Source organism: Eleutherodactylus coqui, chromosome 11 (genome assembly GCF_035609145.1).
Source record: "Eleutherodactylus coqui strain aEleCoq1 chromosome 11, aEleCoq1.hap1, whole genome shotgun sequence".
Classification (NCBI taxonomy): domain Eukaryota; kingdom Metazoa; phylum Chordata; class Amphibia; order Anura; family Eleutherodactylidae; genus Eleutherodactylus; species Eleutherodactylus coqui.
Window position 1 is genome coordinate 37311947 of NC_089847.1, and position 20654 is coordinate 37332600.

The window sequence follows — 20654 nt, forward strand, 5'->3', positions numbered from 1 at the left end:
CACAGAATTTTCATGGCAAATCCGTCCCGTGTGAACCCAGCCTAACAGACAAAATCATAAAACCAAAATACCTGCTTAGTATCGCCGCGTCCGTAGAAGTCCGATCTAACGAAGTAATGCATTATTTACCGCGCACGGCGAACGCCATCCGAAGGGGGAAAAAAAAATGTCAGAAATGCGTTTTTTCGGTCATCCTGTCTTCAAGAAAAAAATGCAATAAAACGTGTAAAATGGTACCAACGCCCCGCAGGAAATGAGCGCAGCTCCGTGGGCGGAAAAATAACAGTTATTGTGCGCAGAAGATGGCGGCAGAAAATAATAAGGAAAAACAAAGTGTCTTTGAAAAAAAAAAAGTGGTACAGCAAAAAAAACGACATGTTTGGTATCGCAGTAATCGTACCGACCCGTAGAACCAAGTTATCAGGTCGTTCTTGTTGCAGGTTGTGCGCCGTAAAAACTACGCACTGAAAGATGGCGGAATTTAGGGTTTTTTAAAACTTCATTTAGAACTTTTAAAAAGTCTATCAGTACGTTAAATAGGACCACTGAAAAATACAAGTCGTCCCCCAAAAAACATCCCTCATACAGCGACGTCGGTGGATAAAGGTGTTCCGATTTTTTTTAAAACAAAAAAAATAAATGCTCGTTCACTAAGGGGTTAAATAGCTTGACCATGAGGCGGGTGGCCAGTATGCAGCTTCACCAGCGCAATCAGCGGGATTTAGCTTTTTACAGAAACATCAATTACTTTCTGTTCCGAACGTTTTTCAAAAATGTGTTGCAGAGTGTAATAGTCCGGGCAGTTGGAGGGGCGAGGGGGGCATGTTGGGGGGCTGGGGCATTTTTTGCGTGGCGAACTGTAGCTGTTATTGATACCATTTTTGCGTACATATAATTATTAAGTAGGGAGAGAAAACCTCAGTTCTGCACTTCTTCCAGCATTAATCATGTAGCACAGATGATACACTTGTTGTGCGGCCGGTACGATTAGGACGATACCAAAATGATTTGTTTAGGAAATTCTGTTTTTCCCCAGCTGCAGGATGGCGTGGGCTCAGGTTCTGATTTTGCGCCATTCACATGACAGAAGTTTATGTCCTGGTGCATTACGTACCGCGCTGCCATGACGTACATCACATACCATTAAGGGGTTAAAGTGAATGGGATCATATTAATATATAGTACATGCGTCTTTACTGCATATGTACACGTGAAGGCAGGAACAATCTGTGGGACCTTCTTGCATTATTATTATTTTTTTTTGCACATGTGAAAAACACTGAATATGTGTGCAAAAACCCCACAAAAACCACAAGAAGGTCGAAATATACAGTGAATGTGCGGCAGTTTCAGTGTGTGAGAACGCTGCGTATTTCATGGACCGAACCTGCATCCACCTGTGTGAATGAGCCCTCAATGTAACTGCTCCATAACTGGGGAGCTCTGTGCAGTGAGGGGGATGGGAAAATGAAGTTGAAAAGTGGAGATGAAAATCCACTAAAAATCGTTGCATCCTTAAAGCAAAAATAGGCCGTGTCAGTAAGGGGTTAATGACTAATGTCGATCCTTAATATGGACCAAAAAAGGTCATGCTGCGATTTTTAATTTTTTTTTTTTTACACATGCAAAAACATGTGAAAAACACGTCTGAGCCCCCAGCAGGGATCAAGCTGTCTTTATTGTGCGTAATACGGATGGCAAATACACTGTGTGAAGAAGCCGTTCTGCTGGCGAGGGCCTCAGTGATAGGGGGTGCTATGTGTATATGGCCTCAGTGATAAGGAGTACTATGTGTATATGGCCTCAGTGATAAGGAGTAACTATGTGTATATGGCCTCAGTGATAAGGAGTACTATGTGTATATGGCCTCAGTGATAAGGAGTACTATGTGTATATGGCCTCAGTGATAAGGAGTACTATGTGTATATGGCCTCAGTGATAAGGAGTACTATGTGTATATGGCCTCAGTGATAAGGAGTACTATGTGTATATGGCCTCAGTGATAAGGAGTACTATGTATATGGCCTCAGTGATAAGGAGTGCTATGTGTATATGGCCTCAGTGATAAGGAGTACTATGTGTATATGGCCTCAGTGATAAGGAGTACTATGTGTATATGGCCTCAGTGATAAGGAGTGCTATGTGTATATGGCCTCAGTGATAAGGAGTACTATGTGTATATGGCCTCAGTGATAAGGAGTAACTATGTGTATATGGCCTCAGTGATAAGGAGTACTATGTGTATATGGCCTCAGTGATAAGGAGTACTATGTGTATATGGCCTCAGTGATAAGGAGTACTATGTGTATATGGCCTCAGTGATAAGGAGTACTATGTGTATATGGCCTCAGTGATAAGGAGTGCTATGTGTATATGGCCTCAGTGATAAGGAGTGCTATGTGTATATGGCCTCAGTGATAAGGAGTGCTATGTGTATATGGCCTCAGTGATAGGGGGTGCTATGTGTATATGGCCTCAGTGATAAGGAGTACTATGTGTATATGGCCTCAGTGATAAGGAGTACTATGTGTATATGGCCTCAGTGATAAGGAGTACTATGTGTATATGGCCTCAGTGATAAGGAGTACTATGTGTATATGGCCTCAGTGATAAGGAGTACTATGTGTATATGGCCTCAGTGATAAGGAGTGCTATGTGTATATGGCCTCAGTGATAAGGAGTGCTATGTGTATATGGCCTCAGTGATAAGGAGTACTATGTGTATATGGCCTCAGTGATAAGGAGTACTATGTGTATATGGCCTCAGTGATAAGGAGTACTATGTGTATATGGCCTCAGTGATAAGGAGTGCTATGTGTATATGGCCTCAGTGATAAGGAGTACTATGTGTATATGGCCTCAGTGATAAGGAGTAACTATGTGTATATGGCCTCAGTGATAAGGAGTACTATGTGTATATGGCCTCAGTGATAAGGAGTACTATGTGTATATGGCCTCAGTGATAAGGAGTACTATGTGTATATGGCCTCAGTGATAAGGAGTACTATGTGTATATGGCCTCAGTGATAAGGAGTACTATGTGTATATGGCCTCAGTGATAAGGAGTACTAAGTGTATATGGCCTCAGTGATAAGGAGTACTATGGGTATATGGCCTCAGTGATAAGGAGTACTATGTGTATATGGCCTCAGTGATAAGGAGTACTATGTGTATATGGCCTCAGTGATAAGGAGTACTATGTGTATATGGCCTCAGTGATAAGGAGTACTATGTGTATATGGCCTCAGTGATAAGGAGTGCTATGTGTATATGGCCTCAGTGATAAGGAGTACTATGTGTATATGGCCTCAGTGATAGGGGGTACTATGTGTATATGGCCTCAGTGATAAGGAGTAACTATGTGTATATGGCCTCAGTGATAAGGAGTGCTATGTGTATATGGCCTCAGTGATAAGGAGTACTATGTGTATATGGCCTCCGTGATAAGGAGTACTATGCGTATATGGCCTCAGTGATAAGGAGTACTATGCGTATATGGCCTCAGTGATAAGGAGTACTATGTGTATATGGCCTCAGTGATAAGGAGTAACTATGTGTATATGGCCTCAGTGATAAGGAGTACTATGTGTATATGGCCTCAGTGATAAGGAGTACTATGTGTATATGGCCTCAGTGATAAGGAGTACTATGTGTATATGGCCTCAGTGATAAGGAGTACTATGTGTATATGGCCTCAGTGATAAGGAGTACTATGTATATGGCCTCAGTGATAAGGAGTGCTATGTGTATATGGCCTCAGTGATAAGGAGTACTATGTGTATATGGCCTCAGTGATAAGGAGTACTATGTGTATATGGCCTCAGTGATAAGGAGTGCTATGTGTATATGGCCTCAGTGATAAGGAGTACTATGTGTATATGGCCTCAGTGATAAGGAGTACTATGTGTATATGGCCTCAGTGATAAGGAGTACTATGTGTATATGGCCTCAGTGATAAGGAGTGCTATGTGTATATGGCCTCAGTGATAAGGAGTACTATGTGTATATGGCCTCAGTGATAAGGAGTACTAAGTGTATATGGCCTCAGTGATAAGGAGTACTATGGGTATATGGCCTCAGTGATAAGGAGTACTATGTGTATATGGCCTCAGTGATAAGGAGTACTATGTGTATATGGCCTCAGTGATAAGGAGTACTATGTGTATATGGCCTCAGTGATAAGGAGTACTATGTGTATATGGCCTCAGTGATAAGGAGTGCTATGTGTATATGGCCTCAGTGATAAGGAGTACTATGTGTATATGGCTTCAGTGATAGGGGGTACTATGTGTATATGGCCTCAGTGATAAGGAGTAACTATGTGTATATGGCCTCAGTGATAAGGAGTGCTATGTGTATATGGCCTCAGTGATAAGGAGTACTATGTGTATATGGCCTCCGTGATAAGGAGTACTATGCGTATATGGCCTCAGTGATAAGGAGTACTATGCGTATATGGCCTCAGTGATAAGGAGTACTATGTGTATATGGCCTCAGTGATAAGGAGTAACTATGTGTATATGGCCTCAGTGATAAGGAGTACTATGTGTATATGGCCTCAGTGATAAGGAGTACTATGTGTATATGGCCTCAGTGATAAGGAGTACTATGTGTATATGGCCTCAGTGATAAGGAGTACTATGTATATGGCCTCAGTGATAAGGAGTGCTATGTGTATATGGCCTCAGTGATAAGGAGTACTATGTGTATATGGCCTCAGTGATAAGGAGTACTATGTGTATATGGCCTCAGTGATAAGGAGTGCTATGTGTATATGGCCTCAGTGATGAGTACGGGCCCCCTGCTATGGAGAACTCAGGTATGTCTTCCCTCAATCATGTCTGCAGAGCTGACACGTCCGCTGTTGTATCCATGCTGGTTCCTACTGGTTACCATCTTTTAGTAACATCAAGTCACTGAAAAAGAACTAAAAACAAACCGTTATGTACATGTATTAAAATATCTATGGCGGCGGACTAAATTCCCCCCTATCTGTATACTGCGGGTTATGGATGTTCACCCTGGAATCCTCAATTATACAAATGGTCAACTAGATCCTGTCAGGAGTATACATATATGTGATTGTCAGCGGGATGTGCACAATACTCAGGCCTGGGCGGTGTAGTAAGAGTATATCAGCACATCTAGGGGTAAGGGCTCTTTCACACGAGCGTAAACGGTTTTGCGCGGTTTTTCCACGATCCCGGACATTTTCTTGCCCATTCACATGAGCGTTGTATTTAGAGAAAAAATATGATGAATCCTGGAAAACCGCCACTCGGCTAAAATGCTCGGATAACGTTACAAGTCTCTATAGAGGCACCTGGAAGCTTTACTGCGCTCTGCACGCTGCTAAAATACCTCCCCTTCCCTTTATTCCCTGTTCCTATAGGAGTCTATGGAAGCCGTTAGCATATATATGCAAAAAGCTAGAACTAGAAGTATCTTTTTGGCCACCGTATACACGTCTGAGCGTATTTCGGTCACATATGTTCCATTTTTTACAGTTCAACGTTTTTATGTGCCGTATCTTCGCCCGTGGGAACGAGTGCATTGGAATCCAATGCCTCAGCTGGTCGCTTATATATGGTCAAGCGTGAAAATGTGCCTTTTATATGCGCCTGTGTGAATAAAGCCTAAAGCCGAGATATTCAGATATTATCACTCAATCCCCTTTCAAATACAGAGATTTCATGATAATCAAATCTCCCTATTGGTTCCACTTATAGGTCATAGTGAGTAGAAGCTGAACCGTCTCTTTGTAGTTCAGGACGCCATGTTGAGGGCAAACGGATAACCGAGCCTAGTGCCCAGTAAACCACCCAAACAGATAACCGAGCCCGCTGCCCACTAAACCACCCAAACAGATAACCGAGCCTGTTGCCCACTAAACCACCCAAATGCCACTTGGTCTATGGATAAATGCCTTCTCACAGAATTGGAGATGTTAGGGGCACAAAATGTATTATTTGTTGCAGGGAAAGGCGGACATGATGCTGGATTCATATTATCTATTCCACTCAGAGAGCCGTCATATCGGGGATTATTACTGCTGTAATAGATCATCAGCGGGGTGTAATATCAGAGAGTATATCAGCTTGTGATGCTTATGGAGCGCTCTTCTGTGTGTGTGTGTGTATATATATATATATATATATATATATATATATCCTCTCTACACAACGTCCAGCACATCTCTTCTGCTGCTCATCAGTTAGCAGAGTGTTTTCTGCTTGTGGCTCCTATCCGGCAGCTAATAACATGTATCAGACGTCTCCTGGGTCATAAGCACCGCGCTGCCTGTGATGGAGGACATTTCTAGTTGCCTCTCACCTCTAACCGTCTCCCTGAGACCCCCTATTTATATTACAGGACACATTATATTATTGATGGGGTTTCTCCTCTTCCACCTCTTTACCACCAAGCTTCCTACTGAGCACCAGAGTTCGGAATCCAATATAGCACCCAAACCCTGTGCTGGCATTGCTCCCTCTGCCAAGCGATGGCTGCGTCTTCTGGGGAAAGTGGAGAGCCTGTCCCCCTGCTTTCAGACCTTGTCACAGGTACATAAAATCACGTGACAGGCCTGATTCGGGTTTGCAGGCCTTGAGTTTGAAACGTGTGCTCTTTAGGATTATATTTCCAGAGACTCTTTTGATAGAGCGATGTTAGACTGTTCCTCTGTCATTCCTCCTGGAAATGCATTATTAAATTTATTGGAAACAGGGGTACTACCATTATCCATATCCGTGCTGATGCCCAAAACGCCTATACAATATTTCACTTTCTTGTTAAAAACACTAGAAATCAAAGCATACCAAAGACGCGCAATAATACTGTGAGACGTAACACAGCGCTGAAAAAGTCTATAATGCATAATCATACATGGCTGGCACAAAATATGTAAAATCACAAAAGCAGAGGGCTCAAAGAACATATATGCCTTTACGATAAATACATGAGAAGCACAAAAGAGAAGGACCCAAATAAAGTACTTAGATGTCTGTAAAGTATCAGTGCAAAAACATCAGATATATAAGAAGTGCCAGAAAGAAATGAGAAGCCCCGACATAAAGTACTAATGTGATATAAACAATAGAATATTAGGAATAAAACAGATTTGTATAATATTTAGTCCAATGCACTACAGTCCTACAAAGGATGTCAAGAAGTATTACGTGATGCATCCAAGATTAACCTCTTAGAGCCTTAAAGACCAAGTGATTGTCATCATTGCAAGAGACACAACTCGTTGACAGCCGTACGAGGGCTTGTTTGTAATAAGATGAGTTGTATTTTTCATTCACCGCTCTGGGTACGTCTAATGTGTTGTAGAACTTTTATTCCTTTTTTTGGTGGGGAGTTGCAAAAACATTGCCTTTGGGTTGTGTTTTCATAGAGTTCACTATTCGGTAAAAATAACACAATCATTTGTTTATCTGGATCTGCAGATTACTGCGATACTAAGTTTAGATTTTTTTTTTTTATCTGCGATACCAAGTTTAGATTTTTTTAAAATCTGCGATACCAAGTTTAGATTTTTATTTTTCACTACTATTGCACAATAAAAACATCTTTTTAAAGCAAAACAATTGAATTTGCATCGCCCCTTTCTAAGACCTATAATATTTTACATTTTCTAGCAGCGGAGTTCTGTGAGGCCTTGTTTTTACAGGAAGAATTGTTTTTATCGATACCAGTTGGAGGTACTTGAGACTTTTGGGCTGCTTATTGCATTTTTAGGGAAGGAAACAAAAGAAAAAAAACCCTGACATTACTTTTTAGAACTATTTTTATGATGTTCACCGTGCACGATAAATAAAACATTTTCATTGTCTGTCGTTACAAATGCAGTAACGCCTAATCATGTTCTGCTTTTTAAAAATTTTCTACAGTATTTTACCATTTAAATTTTTTTGTGGGTAAAAATGCATATTTTTTTGAACTTTTTTTAACTTTAAATTAAGCTTTATTGAATTTTTTCACACAATTTTTTTAGTCCCTGAATGGGACCTGAAGATGCTATTGTTTGATTGCTGGAATAGTGCACTGCATTTCGTATGTAGTGTATTCTACTAAGCCTATTAGACTCCACAGGAAGTGTTGATTAATATTGCGGTCTCTAATAGGTTAACTGATGTAATTAAGACCACACGAGTCTGGATATCAGAGACTGAGATGTTATTCATTTTAAATAGTCTGTAAGGCTTTTTTTTTAACAAGTAAATTTTAATTAATTTTTAGCAATTTCGTTGACATCACATTGTTGCATACAAATTTAGTTCAATAGGTAATCAGCAAAGACAAGGATAATTCAAACAATATTCATGAACATTCTGTTCAATATATTTATTAACGACCTGATAGAGGGGCTGCACAGTAAAATATAAATATTTGCAGATGACACAAAATTATATAAGACAATTAATACAACAGAGGACAATGTGCGGCTACAAAGGGACCTAGATAAGCTGGGGGCTTGGGCAGAAAAATGGCAAATGAAGTTTAATGTGGATAAATGTAAGGTGATGCAGACGGGCAGGAGACACGGATGTCACCAATATACACTAAATGGGTTACTGCTAGGGAAAAGGGATATGGAAAAAGACCTGGGGGTACTAGTGGATTGTAGACTAAACTGGAGTAACCAATGCCAGTTAGCTGCTGCAAAAGCTAATAAAGTCTTGGGCTGCATTTATAGAGGTATAGGGGCGAGGGATGAGAACATGATTCTTCTACTTTATAAGGCACTCGTCAGGTCCCACATGGAATACTATGTACAGTTCTGGACACCGTGCTCAGGAAGAATGTTGCAGTGGTTGAGGTGATTCAAAGAAAAGCAACTAAACTAATACATGGAATGAGAGGACTGGAATACCCAGAGAGGCTATCCAAATTGGGATTATTTACCCTGGAAAAAAGACGGCTAAGGGGCGATCAAATAACTATGTATAAAGACATGAGGAGACAATACAAGGATCTCTCCCATGATCTGTTTATACCCAGGACCGCGACGGTAACGAGAGGGCATCCGCTACGATTAGAGGAAAGCAGGTTTCATCACCAACACAAAAAGGGGTTCTTTACTGTAAGAGCAGTGAGACTGTGGAATTCTCTCCCCGAGGACGTGGTGATGGCAAAATCCATTGAGGAGTTTAAGAGGGGACAAGAAGTCTTTCTCGAGCGGAAGGATATTGCAGACATTAGGTGACCAGCGGGTTTGTAGTTCCGGGTCTTATAGTCAGGTAGGAACTATCAAAAGTTGATCCAGGGATTATTCTGACTGCCGTTATGGAGTTGGGAAGGAATTTTCCCCCAAATGGGCTAATTGGCCTCTGCCTCTTGGGGTTTTTGCCTTCCTCTGGATCAACTAGAGGGTGGAAATAGGATGAACTAGATGGACATTGTCTTCATTCAGCCTAACATACTATGTTACTGACTAGCATTATCATTGCTAGGTTTTCAAGTATATTAAGATATATTGAACTAGTTCTGGAGATACATTCTAGAAAGTAAAACATTAACTTTGAACACCATTAAACCAACAAGTAGCATAGTATTAAAGTTTTGATGTATAGCGCCTCCAAGGATTCCACATAAAATTAAACTTGTCTAGACTATTATTAGAGTAAGCATACATTCCCTCATAAGTGTAGTGCTCAGCCATCATATCTAGCAAACTTTCTATATTTGGGGGAGAGCAACATTTCCATCTCTTAGCTATGATGAGTTTAGCAGCTAATAGGAAATGGCATGTCCAGTTTCGGTATTGTTGAGAAATGTTATCGCACTCCAGAAGTAGGAGGGCTAAATGTGGGCTATGACTTAGGAATAAGCCTGTTATAGTAGTGTGTATGAGCCGAAACACATCTCTCCATAATATTTGAATTTGGGCACAAAAAATGTGATATAAACTACCTTTCTGGCCACTATTTCTCCAACACTCTTTACTCAACACAGAGAAACATTTCGCCAACCTAGTGGGGGTGTAGTACCATTTGGTTAGAACCTTGTAGTGGGTTTGCAAGAGATTAGTAGACAAAGTAGATTTATTGGCCCACTCAAAGGACAACAACCATTGATCTAGAGAGAACTTCCTCTTCAGGTCAGTCTCCCAATTTAGTAAATGGATCTTTTTTGTGTCTCCTATGTCTCTGGAGAGGGCAATGTAGAATGTCGTCGTAAGGGACTTTTGTGAGGCAAGGCTTTTAGTGAGTAGGGAAATTAATCCCTTCGGGAAGGTACAGCTCTCTAAATAAGACCCATGGAGGACAGATTGTATTTGGCAATAGACGTGAAAGTCAGTAGCATGTAGATCAAATCTTTCTCTGAGTAGGGAAAATGGCAAAGTTCCCTTCCCATCCAAGAGATCTGAGACACACCATATCCCATCTGCCGCACCTCCCAATATTTAGACTGAGAACAAAATACGTGAGAATCTCCACCCGCAGCTCCAGATATTTTTTTCCTGTGGAGTGTTGAAATTTATATACTTAAATTTGGAGTTAGCTTCGGGTAAAGCATACCCAGAATTAAGGCCTTAAGAAGGGAGTCTGATGACCTGTTTCTATTGAGATGCTTTTTCATATGGCCCCAAGTTGTTGTCTGGGAGGCACCCAACCATAAAGTAGACTGATTCATGATAGTTGCTTGGTAGTATGCTTGTAAATTGGGGACTGAGTCCTCCCGGCCTCCGGTGTAGGTATAAGAGTGTGGCTGTTACTCCAGACCTTTTTTTCCAAATAAAGCACATCAGTTGTTTTTGAAATCCTGTTATAATAGATTGTGGGATTGGATAAGCTAAAGTACGAAAGAAATATAGAATTTTTGGTAGTATTAACATCTTGTACAATATTAGTCTACCAAACCACGAGGGCTCTGTCTTCTCCAGCCGCTCCAACTCCTTTTGAATAGAAGTAAGCAAGGGACCTAAATTTGCAGATATAATATTTTTTAACTTCGTTTTACCAGCAGACTGCAAGACAAATATTACATACATTTCTGTGTACATATCATTTCTCATTCGTTTTTTTAATCTTATATCAAACTTTATCATTTCAGTATTATTCATTATAAACAATAAACAGTTGAAAGAAAAACCTTGATATGCTTGGTCCGTTGTGTATTTATTTTTCTCTTCTCGTTGCTAGATTTATTCGATCTGTAATGTGGATTACGAGTTTATCCATAAGCCCCGGACTTTTTAAATTTATCAGAACATCCTCTATGTTGATAGACCACTTTTTTGTAAGAAATTATTGACCGAATGCTATGTACTCAGTGATTTGAATGAACCGTTGCTCCATTTAATCTGTTGTTACTGTGGATGAGTTCACCGAGCCACCGTGGAAGAGAAGAGTGGGTTATCGAACCCCCTTTCTTGTAAATGGTGGTGGTCTCCTTGGTCGCTACCGCCTCTCTTCATCTTATTCCAACTCTCCCTGGTACCAATTCCAACAAAACATATACTGTATGTGGGAATGATGAAGACAAATTCTGTATAGATGTTTTTATACATTTATTATTAACGCATGCAGTGAATAGAAAGGAGCAGATGATGGTGATTCCGCTCTTCAGACCTTGGCTTGCTCTTGTGGTGTTTTTGGAAATCCAGGTCTGGATCACACAGAGGTGGCGCTTTCCTGGAATTCTACAACATGTCACTTTCAGCCTTTGGGCCCTCAGTTTGTCATGTCCGATAGGTGAAGGAGCTGCTTTATTTATTAGCAGCTTCCTTTGGTCGTCATCCCCACATTGTAGATGAGACGTCCAGATAGTTACATAGCAAGTAAGGTTGAAAGAACACCTTCAATTTCAACCTGTAATTACTTGCTATGTTGTCCCAGAGGAAGGCAAAAAGCCCTGAGGATTGTTGGTTTGTCCTTATACTAGGGGAAAAAAATCCTCCCCGACCCCAAATATGGCGATCGGAATGAGTCCGTGGGTCGTCAGAGCTCGAATCTACGTGGATGTTAAGTGGTGGATGTTTGAGGGTGTTGTCAAGTCCGGTATATAACGTCTATATTCTGTATGGGTTAATATGGCCTGATTGTTGACGGGATGATAGTGTTGTGACCAATCTGGACATACAAAGCTGAATTCTTTGAAAATTTTCTGGTCTTCAGGTCTTATGTCGTATTCAGTTTCCCAATAGTCCAGAGTTTCATCCATATTCAGATCAACAGAAGCTGCTTTCATGATTGCGGCTGGTAGTTCCATTCTTCTGGTTTCCACATCTTCCCAATTGATGTCAGAAAAAAATCTATGCTTTTTGATGTCTCCTATTACTCCTAGCCGATAGTCCTGATCTTTACACAGTAGCCCTTCTAAGATGTCCACTGTGTCAGAAGTCAGGAACTCTGGGTAGAATGGAGAATAGTGGAGGATGAAGTGCTGAACTGCTCTGATATTTTTCCCAAGAAAAGGGAGCTTAGATGTATACAGGTTATGCAGAATCACACGTATGGCAAAATAATCTACCCCTCACCCATGTTCCTGGTTCCTCACCATTTCTGGGGCCATAAATGCAGGTGTATCTCTAGGCTTTTCTTTGGTCTTCTCATACACACCCATTACAGAAAGGCCAAAGTCTGTTATTTTCATATGGCCGTCTGTGGTCAGAAGTATGTTTTCTGGCTTCAGGTCCCGATGTATGATATTTTTCTTGTGCAGGAACTGAGTGCCACAGATCACTTCTGCTATAATGAATTGTATTGTGGGGGTATCAAGACAACAGTTCTTACGCATTAAAGCAAACAGGTCTCCTCTGGTGGCCAATTCTAATACATACTAAATACATGCCTTTGTGTGGAAGGCGGCCAGGCCATAAATCAAGAATGGGCTCTCATGGGATAGTTCTAAGATACTGTACCTATACTGTGTGAACAAACATTTGCTTGACCGTTTAAGGGCAACACATTCATTGTGGATATCTTTTGCCAAGTAGACTTCTCCAAAGGTTCCGTCTCCCAATGTCTGATGGAATGTAAAAGATTGTAATGTTAGGGGTACTGTGGAAGGTGTTTCCTTGCCGGGTTGCTTGAGTTTCTCCAAACAGATGTCACTTGTGGAGGGTTCCTTATCATGCCTACTGCCGCTCTGAGAGGTTTCTCCCAGTGTCTGATGGAATGTAAAAGATTTTAATGTTAGGGGTACTGTGGAAGGTGTTTCCTTGCCGGGTTGCTTCAGTTTCTCCAAACAGATGTCACTTGTGGAGGGTTCCTCATCATGCCTACTGCCGCTCTGACAGGTTTTGCTGGATTTGAAGAGCTCCTCTAGTGTCTCATCTTCTAGCGACCAGAAATCAGATCTGTCGTCACTACTGCCACTCTGAGAGGTTTTGGTGGATTTGAAGAGCTCCTCTAGTGTCTCCTCATCTAGCGACCAGAAATCAGATCTGACGTCACTACTGACGCTCGGAGAGGTTTTGTTGGATTGGTAGAGCTCCTCTGGTGTCTCATCATCTAGAGAACTGCTTGTACTGCTTGACATCTGCTTAGATCTACATTCTTCATTCTCTTCATTGATGTTAATTCGGTTTTCCTTATGTTCCCCGGTTTTCTTCCCAAAAATTTCTTTCAGCGTAGGTTCTCTGGCAGTACTTGCGTCTATTTGGCTTTGGTCTTTTATGGCAGAGTCGTCTGTATTGTGGGAAGCATCCCATGTACAGCTATCTGGTGCGTTTGCATAATTTGCGCTATGTGCACCATTATCTGGATTACTTGAATTGTTTATGCTTTTTCGCATATGGTGGTCAGCCGCATTGGTGTTAACTGCGCCATCTTTATTGCGGTTGGGGCTGTCTGCGTTACTTGTGACTTCTTGTCTGTATTTGTCAGTGTTTTGCACAGTGTGTGAGCTGCTGTGCACATCTTTATTTTGGCTGTGCTTGTTAGGGGTTTCTTCTGTGCTTGCTTTGTCTGTCCCTTCTTTACTTTTCACTCTTTCTGCATTTCCTGTGTATGTGGCTTCTTCCTCCCCTCCTACTCCCGCCATTAGTGTGCTTTCTTGTGGGCTCCCCTGCTCCTCTATGTCTCCCCTCTGCTGCTTAGGGCTTGTGGATGTCTCTTTTCTGCCCCCCTCCTCCCTCGCATACCTCGCCAGCTTGCGTGCTGTATCTGTGCTGCTTATACTGGGGCGCGGTATCAGCGTTCGCGGCTCTCTCCCGCCGGTGCCATCTTGCTTTTGCCGGCCGCCGGCTTCTCCTTTCCCTCTCTCTTTACCGCGGACCATTTCCTCCGCGGGTGTTTATCTGGCCGCCGCTGTGCCTCCGCTCTGTGTTGTTCGGCTTTTCGCCGCCTTTGGGACCCGTAAGCAGGATGTATGTGCTCGTTTTTAGCGGAGCTGCTCCGAGACGCGGCCGCTCACATCGCGGTCAGGCTCCGCCCCCTTCTGCATTATCTTCTACTTTACACTCCAGTTCTTTCCCATCCTGTTGTTCTTCATCCTCTGCTTCATTGTCCTGGATGTGCAGATCTTCTGTGATCTGGATCTGGTCACGAATATGATCGTACTCTGCCAGTATTTTCTGTTGACTAGTATAGTACTGGATGTACAGATCTTCCTGGCTGTGGATCAGGTCAAGAAGACGTTGGTATTCTGCTTTGATTTTCTGTGTCACAAAACTGTCTGTCACCAATACTTTTGCCTCTTCATTGTCGGTAGGAATGTTTTGATTTTCCTCCACATTTTCTTCCTGTACTTCAGCTGACACTTTAGCTGTAAAGAACATATCTATAGAAATAGGATAAGAAGTGAAATTTGATAACCTGAAACCTGCTTTATACATTATCAGTGATAGAGGAGATATAACTAAGGAATGATGGAATACATGTTTTGAGAACTTGAGAGAAGACCTCACCCAAGCATAGGCGTACCGGTGGGGGTGCCGGGGTCGCAATGGCGACCCGGCCCTTGTGCTTTAGGGGGCCCAGAGGTTGCCCTCCTGCATATACAGGTTACTTTCACTTTGTACTGTCGGCGGCCGCTTGCTAAGTTAGTGCGGTCCGGCCGACAGCACAAGCCAGGAGGAGAGTATGTGAAGGGAGGGGTGGGACTTGGAGAGAGGACAGGGGAAGAGGAGGGGGTGGGGGAAAGAGCAGAGAGGACTTACCGGCACACAGGCACAGCACGGCATCGAGTGGCCCAGGGATGATATTTTTCCCAGGAAAAATACAGGTTATACAGAATCACACCTATGGCAGAATAATCTACCTCTCGCCTATGTTCCTGGTTCCTCACTATTTCTGGGGCCATAAATGCAGGTGTATCTCTAGGCTTTTGTTTGGTCTTCTCATACACACCCATTACAGAAAGGCCAAAGTCTGTTATTTTCATATGGCCGTCTGTGGTCAGAAGTATGTTTTCTGGCTTCAGGTCCTGATGTATGATGTTTTTCTTGTGCAGGAACTGAGTGCCACAGATCACTTCTGCTATAATGAATTGTATTGTGGGGGTATGAAGACAACGGTTCTTATGCATTAAAGCAAACAGGTCCCCTCTGGCGGCCAATTCTAATACATAGTAAATACATGCTTTTCATGGCCAGGCCATGAATCAAGAATGGGCTCTCATGGGATAGTTCTAAGATATTGCGCTCTACGAAACTGTACCTATACTGTGTGAACAAACATTTGCTTGACAGTTTAAGGGCAACACATTCTTTGTGGATGATATCTTTTGCCAAGTAGACTTCTCCAAAGGTTCCGTCTCCCAATGTCTGATGGAATGTAAAAGATTGTAATGTTAGGGGTACTGTGGAAGGTGTTTCCTTGCCGGGTTGCTTGAGTTTCTCCAAGGAGATGTCACTTGTGGAGGGTTCCTCATCATGCCTACTGCCGCTCTGAGAGGTTTCTCCCAGTGTCTGATGGAATGTAAAAGATTTTAATGTTAGGGGTACTGTGGAAGGTGTTTCCTTGCCGGGTTGCTTGAGTTTCTCCAAACAGGTGTCACTTGTGGAGGGTTCCTCATCATGCCTACTGCCGCTCTGAGAGGTTTTCCCCCAGTGTCTGATGGAATAAATAACCTTAGATTTATAGCCTATAATATCCTTCCTCTCCAGAAAGACATCAAGTCCCCTTTTAAACTGCTCTAAGGATTTTGGCATCACTACGTCCTCAGGCAGAGAGTTCCACAGTCTAACTGCTCTAACAGTAAAGAACCCTTTTCTATGTTGGTGAAAAGGGTTCTTTACTGTTAGACATGGAAATATATATCTTATCAAAAATTTGTACAGTATGTTTGCAATAAGGTGTAGGCAATGTAGCAAAAAAAAAAAACCCCGCGCTCAGGAACCCACAGGAATCCGAGAAGCTGCTATTCAATAATTTATTATGCGACACGTTTCGGCAGTTCCAACTGCCTTTTTCAAGCATAAAATTCACAAATAAAACATTCTCTCTCTCTATATATAGAGCAAATAGTTAAAAATGCAGTTACATTAACCTTTGCAGAGGACGCTAGTGCCGGCACCTTCTTGGTGTCACATGATCGAAGGAATTCCAATCACATGACAGACCACGTCATTGCAGGTCCTGTGTCTCTACACATCATTTACTGATTCGTTTATAAAAAAAATGTGAATAATCACATTTATATACCCATTTACAATTATTTCCATGGAGGACGCCAAAATATGCGCACGCTCTGTGTCTCGTGATCTGGGAAATCCCGCTCACGTGACTCCCCACGTCATTGCAGGTCCTGTGTCTCTACACATCATTTATTTCATTCATTCATAAAGAGCATTAAACACCTCTCCTTGCGATTCCCCTCCGGAATTTCCAATAAGAGTTAGTTTCATTTCTGATACACCTAGAAGCATCGAAAAACCCTGATCAGGAACGTTTTTTAGAGATAGGACAGAATACACAAGAATCCAAAATGAGAAAGCTAAAAGAATTACCAGTACAAAAGAAAAAATTCCAATGAAAAATACTCCAGCCAACACCAGATCCAAAACAGGTCAATATCTAAGCTCGTTGGAGCAGGACCCGCACCCCTATTGTTTCCATCAATTGATTACTTTGTAACCGTGGTTCTGTAATGTTTGTACTCTTGTCTTTCTGTATCCCCTGTCTATGTAAGCGCTGCGGAATATGTTGGCGCTATACAAATAAAGTTTATTATTATTATATTATTAATATTTTACAAAACCTATAATTATGACCCCAAAAACTCCAATACAGAAAAAACGAGGCGGAGAAGAGGAAAAAACAGGGGGAAAAAAATACGAGAAAAAAGAATAACTACGATAAAGATGAGGAAGTAACTGCAGCAGAAGCACAACAATATGGCATATATAACATCTAATAGAGATGAGCGAACGTACTCGTCCGAGCTTGATGCTCGGGCGAATATTAGCGTGTTCGGGATGCTCGTTACTCGTAACGAGTACCACGCGATGTTCCGGTTACTTTCAGTTTCCTCTCTGAGACGTTAGCGCGCTTTTCTGGCCAATTGAAAGACAGGGAAGGCATTACAACTTCCTCCTGTGTTGTTCCAGCCCTATACCACCCCCCTGCTGTGAGTGGCTGGGGCGATCAGATGTCACCCGAGTATAAAAAGCGTCCCCTCCCGCGGCTCGCCTCAGATGCCTTGTGAGTTAGCTGAGGGAAAGTCCAGTTGTGTTGGAGTTGCTGTAGGGAGAGTGTTAGTAGTGAGTGTAGGCTTCAAGAACCCCAACGGTCCTTCTTAGGGCCACATCTACCCGTGTGCAGGCTGCTGTTAGCAGTGTATATATTTTTTTTTTTTTTTCAAAATCGGCTGTGCAGAGCATTGCACCCTGTATTAGGGACAGAAGTGGTGGTTAGGCAGGGAGAGTGTTAGGAGTGAGTGTAGGCTTCAAGAACCCCAACGGTCCTTTCTAGGGCCACATTTAACCGTGTGGAGTACTGTGCAGGCTGCTGTTAGCAGTGTTGCATTTTTTTTTTCTCCTCAAAATCGGCTGTGCAGAGCATTGCACCCTGCATTAATACTACAGGGACAGAATTGATTAGGCAAGGCCAGAAGACATATATTATTCATTGAATAGACGCAGTGGGCCTTTCCTTTTAAAAAAAAGGGAAAAAAGTATATTTGGCCTGCCTCTGACAGTCCTCGGGGCTCTGGGTACGTGTGTGCTGCGTGGAGAACGTAAAAAAATCAGACGCAACCAGCTACGTTTTACAGCAGGCTTGCGCCACTTTCTTTCCTGCCTGGGAAATTCCTTGCTCAGCTGTAGTTAATAACTCTGCAACACTAAAGTTCTGTGACACATTTGCAGGGGCACAGCACAGTTATTAAACTTATTCATTGAATAGACGCAGTGGGCCTTTCCTTTTAAAAATAGGGAAAAAAGTATATTTGGCCTGCCTCTGACAGTCCTCGGGGCTCTGGGTACGTGTGTGCTGCGTGGAGAACGTAAAAAAATCAGACGCAACCAGCTACGTTTTACAGCAGGCTTGCGCCACTTTCTTTCCTGCCTGGGAAATTCCTTGCTCAGCTGTAGTTAATAACTCTGCAACACTAAAGTTCTGTGACACATTTGCAGGGGCACAACACAGTTATTAAAATTATTATTCATTGAATAGACGCAGTGGGCCTTTCCTTTAAAAAAAAAGGGAAAAAAGTATATTTGGCCTGCAGGCTTGCGCTAATTTATTTCCTGCCTGGGAAATCAAATCACTGGTAATACAGCATGCTGAGGGGTAGGGGCAGGCCTAGAGGACGTGGACGCGGCCGAGGACGCGGAGGGCCAAGTGAGGGTGTGGGCACAGGCCGAACTCCTGATCCAGGTGTATCGCAGCCGACTGCTGCGCGATTACGAGAGAGGCACGTTTCTGGCGTACCGACATTCATCGCACAATTCATGGGTCCACGCGGGAGACCTTTATTAGAAATTGAGCAGTGTGAGCAGGTCCTGTCGTGGATGGCAGAAAGTGCTTCGAGCAACCTATCGTCCATCCACAGTTCTGCGCCGTCCACTGCTGCAAATCCGAATCCTCTGTCTGCTGCTCCTCCTTCCTCCCAGCCTCCTCACTCCACTACAATGACACATGCTCAGGAGCGGGAAGACTCCCAGGAACTGTTCTCGGGCCCCTGCTCAGATTGGGCAGCAGTGGTTCCTCTCCCACCAGAGGAGTTTATCGTCACTGATGCCCAACCATTGGAAAGTTCCCGGGGTCCGGGAGATGAGGCTGGGGACTTCCGGCAACTGTCTCAAGACCTTTCAGTGGGTGAGGAGGACGATGACGATGAGACACAGTTGTCTATCGGTGAGGTAGTAGTAAGGGCAGTAAGTCCGAGGGAGGAGCGCACAGAGGATTCGGAGGAAGAGCAGCAGGACGATGAGGTGACTGACCCCACCTGGTTTGCAACGCCTACTCAGGACAGGTCTTCAGAGGGGGAGGCAAGGGCAGCAGCAGGGCAGGTTGCAAGAGGCAGTGCGGTGGCCAGGGGTAGAGGCAGGGCCAGACCGAATAATCCACCAACTGTTTCCCAAAGCGCCCCCTCGCGCCATGCCACCCTGCAGAGGCCGAGGTGCTCAAAGGTCTGGCAGTTTTTCACTGAGAGTGCAGAAGACCGACGAACAGTGGTGTGCAACCTTTGTCACGCCAAGATCAGCCGGGGAGCCACCACCAGCCTCACCACCACCAGCATGCGCAGACATATGATGGCCAAGCACCCCACAAGGTGGGACGAAGGCCGTTCACCGCCTCCGGTTTGCACCGCTGCCTCTCCCCCTGTGCCCCAACCTGCCACTGAGATGCAACCCCCCTCTCAGGACACAGGCACTACCGTCTCCTGGCCTGCACCCACACCCTCACCTCCGCTGTCCTCGGCCCCATCCAGCAATGTCTGTCAGCGCACCGTCTAGCCGTCGCTGGCGCAAGTCTTTGAGCGGAAGCGCCAGTACGCCGCCACGCACCCGCACGCTCAAGCGTTAACCGTCCACATAGCGAAATTTATCAGCCTTGAGATGCTGCCGTATAGGGTTGTGGAAACGGAGTCCTTCAAAAGTATGATGGTGGCGGCGGCCCCGCGCTACTCAGTTCCCAGTCGCCACTACTTTTCCCGATGTGCCGTCCTAGCCCTGCACGACCACGTCTCCCGCAACATTGTACGCGCCCTCACCAACGCGGTTACTGCCAAGGTCCACTTAACAACGGACACGTGGACAAGCACAGGCGGGCAGGGCCACTATATCTCCCTGACGGCACATTGGGTGAATTTAGTGGAGGCTGGGACAGAGTCAGAGCCTGGGACCGCTCACGTCCTACCCACCCCCAGAATTGCGGGCCCCAGCTCGGTGGTGGTATCTGCGGCGGTGTATGCTTCCTCCACTAAACCACCCTCCTCCTCCTCCTCCTCCAACGCAACCTCTGTCTCGCAATCAAGATGTGTCAGCAGCAGCAGCGCGTCGCCAGCAGTCGGTGTCGCGCGTCGTGGCAGCACAGCGGTGGGCAAGTGTCAGCAGGCGGTGCTGAAACTACTCAGCTTAGAAGATAAGAGGCACACGGCCCACGAACTGCTGCAGGGTCTGACAGCAGACCGACCGCTGGCTTGCGCCGCTGAGCCTCCAACCGGGCATGGTCGTGTGTGACAACGGCCGTAACCTGGTGGCGGCTCTGCAGCTCGGCAGCCTCACGCACGTGCCATGCCTGGCCCACGTCTTT